Source organism: Periplaneta americana, chromosome 10, assembly GCF_040183065.1.
Source record: "Periplaneta americana isolate PAMFEO1 chromosome 10, P.americana_PAMFEO1_priV1, whole genome shotgun sequence".
NCBI lineage: Eukaryota > Metazoa > Arthropoda > Insecta > Blattodea > Blattidae > Periplaneta > Periplaneta americana.
The window spans coordinates 83122369-83136782 of NC_091126.1; the positions used below are offsets into that span (position 1 = coordinate 83122369).

The following is a 14414-nucleotide window of genomic DNA, read 5'->3' on the forward strand; positions in this document are numbered from 1 at the left end:
TAGTACTGTTCTGACATCTGTCAACTGAAAAAAATATTAACACAAGGCATGATGCAGGATGACACAAAAGCAAGATGAAATGAGTGAGATTGATGTGATTAAAGTCATCTGTAAGCTGCATCTTTCTCTGTAAGTGGTTAAAACCATTATTCCGTCAATGAGATGCATTTTTATGGCAAGAGATATTACTAAATCCAACCTAATTAAATTAGCGTGTGACTCATATAACTCCATCGTGTCGCGTGATCACCTGATGTGAAGTAAATAAGAACTGTAACTGTGATAAAAAATATATCATGGTTCCTTGCATTTATATGTCTTTTATCATGGACAAGATCACTGAATTTAATTCTGCTTTCCTTGAAATTGTTAAAGAACATCAAGTTCTACTTTTAAAATACCAGTTACCAGAGATGAGGGGGGGAAAAAAAAGTCTGCTGCAATTTTGGAGATAAATAAATGTGAAATATTGCATGTTGAACTCATTAAAACTAAAAAACAATCCACATGGCAAACAGACTCAAAACAAAAACAGAGTTGAAAAGAACAGGCAATAAGACCATAACTCCTAAAGACTGGGAGAAAAAAATAACATTATGGAAGGAGAGTCAAATCTCTCAGCAATAAAGATGCCAGGTAAGATTAATTATGATATAAAGAAAAAATCTTTATTGAATTGAATCGGTCATTTGTAAAACTACACGAGTCCACATTTTTAAGAAAATGAGTTACTGGTACTATAGCAAGCACTACGGATAGATGCATCATTTCCAGTTGAAGCAACATGAGTCCGATCGTTACTAAGCAGTCTATAAAATTAAAATATTGAGTTCCTTTCAAAACTACATCAGTCCCAGACTTATATGGTTTTAACAAATAATGCCATGATGCACCCATGATGCATTTGCTACCATGCACTTCTTTGTCAAGATATTGGACAGTGAGTGTAGCTCCAAGAGATCTGTAGAAGAAAAAATACGCAAAAAGGTGTCATTATCAGAGATGTGTATAAAAGAGAGGATAAAGCATTGCAAAGAGAAGGGTCTCTGACAGAGGGAATAATATAGTTGCAAGGAAGCAAGGAGATCCATGCAGGCAAGTACAATACGATTGTTTAATTTATGTTATCAGTATGAAGTTTTGAAGGGAATATGTTACATTATCATAAGATCTCATTGTTAGTTCTGTCAACGAGAAGCATTTATTTGAAATTATGTAGGGTTATTGTCAGAAACATGGCACAGATAATAATATTGCCATTTTTGTTGCTTTCATGTGCAAGGAACAGTGTTCTATGATAGAAAAATATGAAATATACAGACACATGAAAACACACCCCAACGAAATTCTCAACACACAACTCAATTTCAGAACACACACTCTCTTTGACTCTACACTATACTACACGAACACACCCTCACAGGAAACAAAACAAGAGGCGCCAAGACCAACAACGATCAGTTCTGAGGATGACCCATAAATAGGTCGAAACATGCAAACAAGGTACGTTAGAATTTAACACAAGAAAGTCTTATCATACATATTCTGAAGTGATACAGTGTTAAAAGTTGTGTAATCAAGATGTATAAAGATATGTGTGTATGTGTGTACTCATACATTTCCATTAAACATGTGACACACTGCTTTGAAAATGAATTGCTCGAAATAACTTTTTTTTAAATCGGCTATGTTATTTTGTATTTAATTTGTGAATGAAATGAACCATTTTGAATCTCAAGTAAAAATAACAATATAAATTGATTGAAAACTGTATAATAATGTATTTCACACTGCAAAAAACAATACACTACAAATTGTAACAGGATACTGGAGTTGTTCTTATTGATACTTGTTAAAACAACATGAATCCAAGAACTTAAAAAAAAAAAAAAATTAAGATGGTATGAAATGAAATAATAAAGATACAATGCGTTTTATAATCAGACATACTAAAGTATGGTCATCCTGTAAAAATTTCACAGAGCTAACATAAAATCCATTAGCTATAGATAGTTTTTCCTATTTTTCTCGAAACTTATTTTCTGTGACTCATGTGGTTTTACAAATGACCAATTCAATTTTATGTACTTTAATTATCCTGTACTATTACATATAGCTTGCAACTCCTTTTCGGTTCACATATTCGTCACTATGTGCCTGTGGTTTCTTAATTACCATAGCACATGGATGCCTTCTAACTGCTCCTATATGAGCAAATGCTGGGTAACTTTCGGTGCTGGACCCCGGACTCATTTCACCGGCATTATCACCTTCATCTCATTCAGACGCTAAATAACCTAAGATGTTGATAAAGCGTTGTAAAGTAACCTACTAAAAAAAAAAAACTGCTCCTATGACATGAGGAAGCCTGTACCGCTGTTGCCACTCTGATTTTGTATTGCCTTGGTTGTAGAAGGAAACAGTACAGTTTTTTGATTGCCCTACAATAGACTAGACAACTTCTCAAAATGTATCAGACACCTTACTCTGATGCACACCAATATCCTCTGCCATGCAAATTTTATAATTGGGTTTCCCCGCATAACATATAAGAACATTTTTATTTTTTGTTCAGCATTGAGAGACCCATCCCCCTTTTTTTTTTTTTTTTTTTTTTTTGTGAATTGCACCTAAAAAGAGCTCTGAGAGCCACTGCATAGTCTATACTTCAAATCAACACTATTTCTTTATAATTTTAAACAAGAGAATCCCTCCGAATCTTGTATAATTTCCTCTCCTTTCAACCAACATGAACCCTGCCATCCTACTTTTCAACCTCACTATAGAGGATTTCACATTAAGAAAAAAGCATTTCTCTTATGGGCCTTGCCTAGTACACTGTTGCTGCAAGGTGCCTCCATTAGAAGAAAAAGTGTGGTACAGTATTTCTGTCTCACTCTCTTCCTAACATGTACAATGTTGTCGCAAGTTTATCACACAAGATAGGCTCATCGAGTCTGCTCAAATGATAAGAAAACCTATTAATGCCATAATGATTTCTGAAAAAACATACATTACCGGTATATTTTATATACATTATAACTAGAATTCGGACATTTAGGCCATTAACCAACTTTTAGGCACCTGAACTAGGCTATAATATAATTAAAAAAAAAAACATGCATTAAAATGCAGTTAAGGTACCTAAAATACAATTTCAGACAGCTAGAAATACGATTTTAGGCACCTAAATATTTTTCACCCACTCAAACTACAATAACTATAACAATGCAAATAATTAGTGAATACGAAGTATTATGCTATACAGTGATAAAGACAGTAAAAACATTGTGGTTAGAAACTTTATTTTATTATGTCTTAAATTATGAATAATAATCAACATATTCAAATCAATATTTCAGGTATAACTCCCTGTAAAGTTGATTTGAATAATTTCGAGGGAAAAATTGTTCCGGAGCCGGGTATCGAACCCGGGACCTTTGGTTTGACGTACCAACGCTCTACCACTGAGCTACCCGGGAACTCTAACCGACACCGATCCAATTTTTCCCTCTATATCCACAGACCTCAAAGTGGGCTGACAACCGTCAAGCAACCAACTTCGAGTGCACACTAACTCCGTGTGACTTAAATTGTGGTTTTCTGTTAACGAACAGTGACGTGTATTATGCAAATCAATATTTCAGGTATAACTCCCTGTAAAGTTGATTTGAATAATTTCGAGGGAAAAATTGTTAACTGTTCGTTAACAGAAAACCACAATTTAAGTCACACGGAGTTAGTCTGCACTCGAAGTTGGTTGCTTGACGGTTGTCAGCCCACTTTGAGGTCTGTGGATATAGAGGGAAAAATTGGATCGGTGTCAGTTAGAGTTCCCGGGTAGCTCAGTGGTAGAGCGTTGGTACGTCAAACCAAAGGTCCCGGGTTCGATACCCGGCTCCGGAACAATTTTTCCCTCGAAATTATTCAAATCAACTTTACAGGGAGTTATACCTGAAATATTGATTTGCATAATACACGTCACTGTTCGTTAACAGAAAACCACAATTTAAGTCACACGGAGTTAGTGTGCACTCGAAGTTGGTTGCTTGACGGTTGTCAGCCCACTTTGAGGTCTGTGGATATAGAGGGAAAAATTGGATCGGTGTCGGTTAGAGTTCCCGGGTAGCTCAGTGGTAGAGCGTTGGTACGTCAAACCAAAGGTCCCGGGTTCGATACCCGGCTCCGGAACAATTCTTCCCTCGAAATTATTCAAATCATCTTTACAGGGAGTTATACCTGAAATATTGATTTGCATAATACACGTCACTGTTCGTTAACAGAAAACCACAATTTAAGTCACACGGAGTTAGTGTGCACTCGAAGTTGGTTGCTTGACGGTTGTCAGCCCACTTTGAGGTCTGTGGATATAGAGGGAAAAATTGGATTGGTGTCGGTTAGAGTTCCCGGGTAGCTCAGTGGTAGAGCGTTGGTACGTCAAACCAAAGGTCCCGGGTTCGATACCCGGTTCCGGAACAATTTTTCCCTCGAAATTATTCAAATCAACATATTATTAATGAATTCATTGGCCTCATTGCTCTCTATGACTGCTGATACGTATATGTCTCAATATTACAATTAAACTAATTAATTTTTTATTAACACATTATTTATAATTGGCTTTGCAGGACATAATGATCATATAAGCCTAAATTTTCTGTTATGAGACTACCTTTTGTTAGTTTTGCGCTTGTAAAAAGGTTCTGTCTATCCACGCAACACTGTTATTTTGTATTCCTACCACCTGCTCAAATGCTCAAAACCTGTTACATTCTGGGGATTTTTTCATTCCTACAACCAAACTATTACAATGTCTTCGAGCCAAAACTTTCTCTTTCCTTGCTGCACTAAAAATACCTCGCCCGTGTTGGACTGGTTAACCTCTCTGCCTTCCAATATGGCAATCCAGGTTCGATTCCGAGTCAGAAAGAAATTTGTGGTGAACAAAGCAGGCGAGCAGAGTTTTTCTCAGGGTTCTCCCGTTTCCTCTCATCATCATTCCATCAATATCCTCAACACCCTCATTCTAAGAGTCCCGAGCCAATCCTCCAAAACAAATACAAAATGACTGATAGTTGTACATATTTATGTTTAATAAAGGCTATTATTGCTACACGAAAAATTAAAAACATAGATTAACAAAATAGAAATAGGCAGTTTTTTTTACTCTGAAACTTTAAAAGAACCCATAATGGGGAAAAATAGGTATTTTACGCACCATAAAGCCCATACCAAATGTTAACATTTTATGTAAAACATGAAGCTTTTCAACAGTGTTAGTTTATTCCTGCAGAAAAAATTGGCATTTAACCTAAAATCCGAGGTCTAACTATAGCATATTACTTCGCAATATGTATGATGAGACTTCCTTGTGTTAAATTCTAACGTATCTTGCTTACATGTTTCGACCTATTTATGGGTCATCCTCAGAACTGGTTGTTGTTGGTCTTGGCACCTCTCGTTTTGTTTCCTGTGAGGGTGTGTTCGTGTAGTATAGTGTAGAGTCAAAGCGTGTGTGTGTTCTGAAATTGAGTTGTGTGTTGAGAATTTCGTTGGGGTGTGTTTTCGTGTGTCTGTATAGTTCATATTGTTCTAGTGTGTTTAGTACAGACACTAATACATTAATACAGATACAGATTTGATGTTTCCACCAAAGATACATTGTTGAATTTTTAAAAAATAACTATATGTCTAAAATATAAATAGGAATGTAAAGTGGTTGTACAGGCTTTGATTTGCTTCTCGTCAGTGCGACCTAAAAAACTTGTGACATACATTGCTTTCAGTTCCTTGGGCAAGATTTAAGATTTTACAGACACTAAGAATCATCTTAGGAGCGTTAAAACTGCCTTTGTTGCAGAAAAAACAGAGCCTTTCAAGTCTTAGGGATTACTGTTGTTATGTGCACTTGTCCTACAGCAGTCGTAGAGACAGTGATGAATATGTTTCCCTTTCATTTACACATTGAGGAGCAGTGACCTAAAATGTAGGTAAAGCACTTTCATATATTTATTATTATTATTATTATTATTATTATTATTATTATTCATTCATTCATTTAGTGTTCTGCCCAAGGGCAGGTATTTCACTGCAAACTCAGCTTTCTCCAGTCTTTCCTATTTTCTGCCTTCCTCTTCATTTCCTCATGCGATCCATATATCTTAATGACGTCTATGATCTGATAACTTCTTCTACCCCGAACTCTTTACCCGTTCACCATTCCTTCCAGTGCATCCTTCAGAAGGGAGTTTCTTCTCAGCCAGTGACCCAACCGATTCCTTTTCCTCTTCCTGATCAGTTTCAGCATCATTCTTTCTTCACCCACTCTTTCCAACACAGCTTCATTTTTTATTCTGTCTGTCCACTTGACACTTTCCATTCTTCTCCATATCCACATTTCAAATGCTTCTATTCGCTTCACTTAGTCGTAATGTCCATGTTTCTGTCTCATACAATGCTATACTCCATACAAAGCACTTCACTGGTCTCTTCCTTAGCTCTTTTTCCAGAGGTCCGCAGAAAATGCTCCTTTTTCTATTAAAAAGCTTCCTTGGCCATTGCTATCCACCTTTTGACTTCCTGGCAGCAGCTCATGTTACTGCTTATAGTACACTCCAAGTATTTGAAACTGTCCACTTGCTCTACTGCCTCATTTAGAATTCGCAAGTTTATCTTCTGTATTTTTCTTCCTATGATCATGCTTTTCGTCTTACAGTAGAACCTCTATTATCTGTGGTAATGAAGGGGGTGGACTGAACGATTAATCGAAAAAATCGGATAATCTGTACCATAAAAGATTCTCGTAAATTTAATGAATAATGCTTACAATCTCGTAAGCTCCTCTATGGTTTTTTTTTATTGAATATGCTAGGTACTGGATCAGAACTTCACTGATTTAAGTCTGGTTGTTAACAACGAGTTGTTAAGTTGCAAGAAATCTCCTTATAATGGCTATTCTGTTGGAAGATAGGAAGAGTGGACATCTGATGTAGATTTACGTAGGTACTTCATACACTTTATTCTTGATTTTTATTAAATCGCATACAGTTGTGATTCCAATCACGTATTCTGAGATAAGCCACAGTTTCTCGTTCCACAACCACTCTATTTGCACTTTTTGATATTTAGTACAACACGATTTCTTTTGATACCCATGGAAGACATTTTATATAGAAGTTATACAGTACAACAACTTGAACAATAGACCATACTGTGTAAGGGCAAAGTCTTGTAATAAACCTCTCTCGAAAAAAATAACGTGTTAATATAATGTACAGAACTTCATATATTTCTATAGCTAAAAAAAAAAAAAAAAAAAAAAAAGCGAGAGAAATACAGTCGGATAATCCGACAATTGGTTAATAGGATGACAAATAATCGGGATTCCACTGTATTTGCATTTATCTTCATCCCATACTGCTCACAGCTGTCATTTAGCTCCAGTAGCATATCCTTTAGTATCATTTCCTCTTCTGCCAACAACACCATATCACCGGCAAATCTTATGCACTTTATTCTTCTTCCTCCTACAATCACTCCTCCCATGTTCTGAAAACAGTTCCTTACTAAATCCTCCAAATAGATGTTGGACAGGGTAGGTGATAAAGCATATCCTTGACGTACTCCTCACCCAATTTCACTTCCTTCTGACATTTCTTCTCCTATCCTGACTTTGATTCATTTCATATAAAGATTACTGAACAGTTTTCTATCTTTCCAATCCACAACAAATTTTCTTTTTGATCCCCATCAGTTTATTCCACTTCACTCTGTCAAAAGCCTTTTCTATGTCCACATTGTTATTGTTGTTGTTATTATTATTATTATTATTATTATTATTATTATTATTATTATTATTGAAAAACGTTCGAAAATTGCATCTAATTTTTTTTCCCTATGCCCTAGATGCCCTAATTATATCTATTGTTGGTTATAGTTTATACAGATATATTCACCACTACTACAGTAGGCCTACCACTTTTACTAGAAATTTAACTTCATCCTTCTCTCTTGTGAGACGAGCAAAGTGAGCACCTTATTAAAGAAGTCCGCAGTATTTCTAATGTTTTCCAGTAAACAGGATTCTATTGAATGACTGCTAAGTATGAAGCCTCTTTTCTCCTGTGTAGTTGCGGGTTTATGTTTTTATTCTTTTAGAGCTGAAAAATATTCTTATACAGCAACTGTGATCGCGAGAGTCATACATACTGACATAAACATTAACATTAGTTGTGGGAAACTTGATGTTACATCGTTTTAACAACTCATAATAGTAATAATCCAAAGCGCGACAGCCCATGAAGCACCATGACCGACCAGCTGGCTGCTGACCTCATGTCCATATGTCGAAGTACAGGTGGACGACATCCAATCAGGATGGAGGAATCATGTGGTTAGCATGATGATCCTTCCAGCCGTTATAGCTGGCTTTCATAACCGAATTTTGCTACCTATCGTAGCGTCCCAAGTGCATCACAATGCTGGGTGGTCACCGGTCCCATACACTGACCAAAATTTCATGAGAAGATTTCTTCCTCCCCATGAGGACTCGAACCAGCGCGCATTCCATAGCACGAGTCCTAGGCAGGATGCCTTAATCCATGATACTACGGCATGGAACTTTAACAAATCATGGAAACTTTTATTTTGAAACTCATCACTTTCATAAAACATTTTAAATTAATTTTTAGAAAACACAGCATAAAACAAAAACAGTCAAACACATTCTTCTAAGAAACTTTTAAATATCTTTTCCAGGTATTCCTTACTGTACCATTATGTTTGAGTTTCCTCGATGAGATATGTCTAAAGTTGTCCCCATCTGGAGAACCGATAGGGGGACAGTTTTACCTCCGGAATCTTGAAACTTAGGACACATTCTCATGATGTTTTGGCAGGATCATAACTGTTTTTACCGGGCACCAGTTTTACATTTTGGCAGTTAAATCACCAGTAAAAAAACCCCTAATATGAATGGAGAATCGCATCTGTCTTTGGTCATCGGGTCCCTCGGACCTAGCCGGGAGGATTACATAAGTAAATCCACTGACCTTCCCCCATCCGCCACCTGGGGGACGTCCCTCCACATCGTGGCAGGCCAGAGATTTATTAGAATATTTAATGGCATTTCCTCCATTGAGATGATCCAGTTATACCGCTGTTACTCGGTCCCCATATCCTCATTCGATAAAGCAGGGTGTACCACGAGCAGGTAGAGGTTGGGATTTGGATAGGAGAGGCTATAGGAGACGCGTCACAATCCACTTACATAAACTACAAATTCTAAATTCACCATTGTGTCCCCTGTGCAACAGTCAAGAGGAGGAGAATGAGAGCCACTTGAAGACCTGCAATGCACTATCTGCAGAAGACACTGTAGCCCAGAAGTATTGGAGAGCACAAATGCTAAGGGCTTCATTGCTAGATGCAAGGCATTGAAACAGCAACAACCATTATGTTTGAAAATGTTCACTGGATAGGAGCTGCAAAAACTTATGTATATGAAAGTCTTGAAATCGCACGTCAAGATAATTCTCTGTGTTGGTGATTTCACAGTAGACACGCTTGTGATTTGTTTTCCTTCTTTTTGACAGTACATCTGTTTGAAGCATATCCTCATAAACATGTTCTTAAATGTCCCTTAAATATCAATGCAGTGACGAATTTCACAAACCTTATCCTAGCAATACGAAATATCACTTGCTGATTCTGAAGAATGCTGAGTAGGATATCATTAAATAAAAATATTTTATTAATGTACTTAACAGAAAGAAAATAAAAAAAAAATATATAGAATTAGCAATAACCCAATTACAGGAGCAAGAACATATTTTTTTAAATTTCTTTAGGGAGTCTCTAAACATGGTCAGAAATACAGTATGTCACAGAGTTGTTTATTTAGTCGGCTATTTAACGATGCTGTATCAGATACTAGGTTGTATAGTAATGATGGAATTGGTGATAGCAAGACGAGGCTAGAATTCGCAATGGGTATACCTGACATTTATGTTTTATATCGGGAAAAACCCAACCAGGTAATCAGGCCAAGCAGAAATCGAACCCACACATGAGCGCAGCTCTGGCTCACTAAACATCAGCGACGGATTTTCAAGAGAGGCAAGGGAGGCCATGCCTCTCCTAATATTTTACCAGAATACAATATGACAGTATTAATTGCAGCTGAATTAAGATCAATAAGTTATAGCAAATGATGGACGTTTTCCCTTTTATATTAATTTTACTATTCAGTGTGACTAAGATGTAAGTTACGTCAAGTCGACCACATCCAGTTGGTGATGCCCGCTTGCTATACTGCAGATAGTACAAATAATTTTATTCATACCGAAAAATAACAGCACTGTAACCAGTATAGTTGACATTAGCACTCTAGCAGACTGCAGTGTCGTGTCTTCTATGCGAGCGAGAGAGAGAGAGAGAGAGAGACAGCTATATCACTCTGCTCCCTGGTAACCATGACAACAGAATTTCAACCAGTAAGATAACTGGTCAGCGGAGTGTTTAAACTTAACTAGAATGTACGAGGGGAGTCGAATTTGGAGACGTCTTACCTACCGCTGTACTGCTAGTCATGGCTGCTTTCGGTTTGTATTAGCAAGCTCTTTCTTTCTTTCTTTCTTTCTTTCTTTCTTTCTTTCTTTCTTTCTTTCTTCTTAGTTTTAGAAAATTGAGTTTCGTGTTGTTAATTTTCTTTCCCACGTGTAAAATTTTTCTTTTATGTTGGTAGATTTTGCTCTTGTTTGCGGGTATTCCTCTTATTTTTTCTTTTGTATTACGAGATATATTTATTTATACAGTACCGGTGTATTAAATATATCGAGAGTTTAGAAATAAATGTGCTAATGAGTAAGTCCCGGATTCTTAGGTTTGAACCAATTTTGTTGCTATCTCGTTACTCTCCAAATATTGATTTTCTTATTGGTTTTATGTAGCAACGAGTAACATTCTTAAATTTAATATGACCTAAAAAGACCTAATTCGTAGGTTAGACTCAAAATGTCCTACAGACACCTAATTCATATTAGGAGCACTATTTAAATGAGTGGTTTGCGGGTGTAATAATTTAACAAAGATACAGTGTTGTAGACATAATGGACTATAAAACATTCCATTATCACCATGTGAATCATCAGGCTACTTTTTTTATTTATAATGTTAGGCCTAGGATGTTAGGATATCTGAATGTAACCCTAAAGAGTATTGTAGTAAATTAACAGTATATTGTTTTTTTTTCTCCCGTAAAATCATATAAATTCCTAAACATAAGATTTAAAATCCTAAAAAATTCTAAAACACAGATTGAAAACCTAATTTTAGTTTCTTAGAACCTATAAATTTTGCACTTGGTAATGAAGTACGTTACAGGCCTTATATTTTAATACATGTAATGCAAACTCTCATCAGTCACGTCTTGGCCTCCTCAACTTTCAAACCCACTGTCCGCCACTGCTAAACATACTACCACTTAATCTATGTTGGTGGCTAAGAGGAGGTTATTATCTTTTACATCTTCTAAGAACTTTGGTGGCCCAATATATCTTCTGGTTTAAAATTCATTGTCTTATCTAGTCGGAGTGCATATGAATATCATCATTTTCCTAGATACATTAGTGTTTTCCGAGTTATTGCTTCATAACCACAGAGAATGTATTCTGCTGTCTCTCTTTTAATTAGGCAGTCAACAGAAATCATCATTGATCTTTCCCATCTTTTTAAGATGGCACTTTAGAGGGTCATGTCTAGTAAGAAGACCTGTAATTGTCCTTAACTCCCGTTTGTCAAGTTTAAGCTACTTATTAGTCCTTTGTTAAAAAAAATAGTACAACATTTTTGGCTTGTCTTTGTCCAGAAACAATTTCCTAATATGAGAATTTTGTTTCTCCTCTCATGCCCCGACTTCATTTTCCAAATGGCTCAGGATAAGTTCACAATAGGATTTGCGATGTATGAAAAGTGTGTCTACATCTTCTTTGGCAAAGCAATCAGGACATTTATACCTTTATCACCTTCGTGCCCTGGCACCCGCATCTAGGTAAACTTTCGGTGAGTTTTGCCAGTTGCATTAATACCATTATACAGTGAACTCCAGATATAGTGAACCTCTGCGGACTTGCATATTTCGTTCACTATATCTGAGGTCCACTATATCCGAAATGTCTCTCACCTAACCTTAAATGACAGAAATGAATGAAATTTTGAACAGGAAAATAAAATGTTTAATTATTTTTTGGAATGGATTACAGTTGATTTACTTAAACTATGCTATTGACCCATGTCTGATTGCGAAATGTCACTTATAATATTCGCGTTATCTTCCAAAGAAAAAACTTTATGCTTCAACATTTTTATACAGTGCAATCACTGTTGGAACGCAAGAAACAGACAAACACTATTATGGTGTAACTGTGTACTCAGCCTTGGAATTTCCCGGGTCATTTAATGGAAACTGGGAGAGGATTGATGGAGTTTGAAAGCCATCGATATCTTACCTTCATATTTCATACTCTGGACATAATTTTATTTTCTGTTGTTTGGATGCTATCCGTCATAATGGAAATGTTTCTGAGAACAAAAGGTGGAGGATTAGAAATAACAGTAGAGTAGAGTGCCTGAGAATAGAATGGCACCCTTCGATGATGGAATGAGGTCACACATTGCCTGGATTTACAGTACAGATCATTGTCTAGGAATCACTAATCCTACTTTAGTCCTTTGACTAAAGGAGTAAGAAACTTAGAATGTTGTTCTCAACACATTCTTTCAATTTCATACAAGAAGGTCTGGCTTCAAATAAGAATTTGTCAGGATACAAGGTTCACTATAAATGGAAATATAAATGTACTTTTTAATGTATGTGGGTCGGGACCAACGATTTAGGTTCACTATAGCCGAATGTTCACTATAACCGAGTTCACTCTATCCAGAGTTGACTGTATTTAGGCAGTCCTAGACTAGTATTAAGGAGAAAAATTCGAATTGCCATAACGAATAGTAAAAATATAAAACAAATTAAAACTCTAAACTGATTCATAGATATTTAAGGCCTTTAGGACAGCCTAAGATATTATAAAGATGTTTGCACCAATGAGGTGCTTCTTCAGAATAACTCTGATGCAAAGCTCTATAGTGTTCATTTCTGTTTGGAAGTTGGTTGGAGATGTTCCAAGGGCTTTTGATATGACAAAATTTGGTCCTTAATGCCTACACCATCTCTGCCTCTGTATCCGTCTGTATACCAAACGAGTGAATCTAATACAAGTGGGTTCATCTGTTTCCAAAATTTGGTCGCTAATTAATATCACTTCACATGATTTGTCAAGCATCAATGCTTGTATAATTTGATCAGACATTACTGGTAACTTTGTTATTTGCTTGCCTTTACATCTTTTAAGATCTTAAATTGGCCCAGTATCTCCTGGTTTAAAATCAGTTGTCTTATTCAGCCTGAGTGCATGTGAAATAGTCTCTTCCTTACTGTGTAAATGCAGGGGAACAAGTTCATCATTCCCTCCATGATTGTTGTATGACAAGTGATCATGGCACAAGTAATGTCTAAGCATGCAAGTCAATATTTTCTATAATGGCTACCTCCAAAACTGGCTTCAGCAAAATAAGTTACAACTAAATGTTAGTAAGACTGTTTACATACTCTTTAACAATAGCAGTGATCAAAATTCTACTCCTATCAAAATCAATGGTAAAGACATAATGGAAGTTAAAAATACAAAATTCCTAGGCATCTGGATTGACTGTGCTTTAACCTGGAACTATTGTGTTGAGAAAACTAACTTATAGAGAAATTGAACCGCTATATATATGCTTTCAAAATTTTGAGCGAAACAATCTCTAATGAAGTTCTCAGATCTATGTATTTTGGCTATATACATTCCCAGATTCAGTATGACATACCATTATGAGGCGCAACAAGCAAAATTACGGAAATTTTTAAGTTACAGAAGAAAACTGTAAAAATTATGAAACAAGTACCTGTAAGGTTGCAAAAAGCAATCTTTAGAGAACTCAAAATTCTGCCCGTGTCTTGTACATACATTCTAGAAACAGTGTCTTTCAAATTTAATTCAGACTACCACATGTATCAAAAAAGGACATCAAGTCATATCTATTATCCACTCATAGAATTACCACAAGTCTTAAAAGTATTTTACATAGAGGCATAAACATGTATAATAAAATTCCAAGCTTCATAATAAGTAGTAAATAAAAGAAATTCTATGGCTGGGTTCTAAAAGGGCCAATGTCAATTTTTTGCACTTTTGAGTTATATACACTTTCGAGCTTATCTCAGTCTGTTCTTCCATATACTAAAAGGGCCAATGTCTGCTGCAGTTAATATGGAAGGTACAGAGCATTCACAAGCCAATGTCATAGGTTCACTG

The 14414-nt window shown here is 36.1% G+C and overlaps 4 non-coding genes across 4 annotated transcripts; 3 read left to right on the forward strand and 1 right to left on the reverse strand.

Annotated features, from left to right (window-relative positions):
- Positions 1 to 3410: 3410 nt before the first annotated feature.
- On the reverse strand, positions 3411 to 3482 carry TRNAD-GUC (transfer RNA aspartic acid (anticodon GUC)). Its single transcript has one exon. It is a non-coding gene; the product is annotated as a tRNA-Asp (tRNA).
- A 352-nt stretch (positions 3483 to 3834) lies between these two features.
- Positions 3835 to 3906, forward strand: TRNAD-GUC (transfer RNA aspartic acid (anticodon GUC)). Its single transcript has one exon. It is a non-coding gene; the product is annotated as a tRNA-Asp (tRNA).
- Positions 3907 to 4119: 213 nt separating this feature from the next.
- TRNAD-GUC (transfer RNA aspartic acid (anticodon GUC)) lies at positions 4120 to 4191 on the forward strand. Its single transcript has one exon. It is a non-coding gene; the product is annotated as a tRNA-Asp (tRNA).
- Positions 4192 to 4404: 213 nt separating this feature from the next.
- Positions 4405 to 4476, forward strand: TRNAD-GUC (transfer RNA aspartic acid (anticodon GUC)). Its single transcript has one exon. It is a non-coding gene; the product is annotated as a tRNA-Asp (tRNA).
- Positions 4477 to 14414: the final 9938 nt, after the last annotated feature.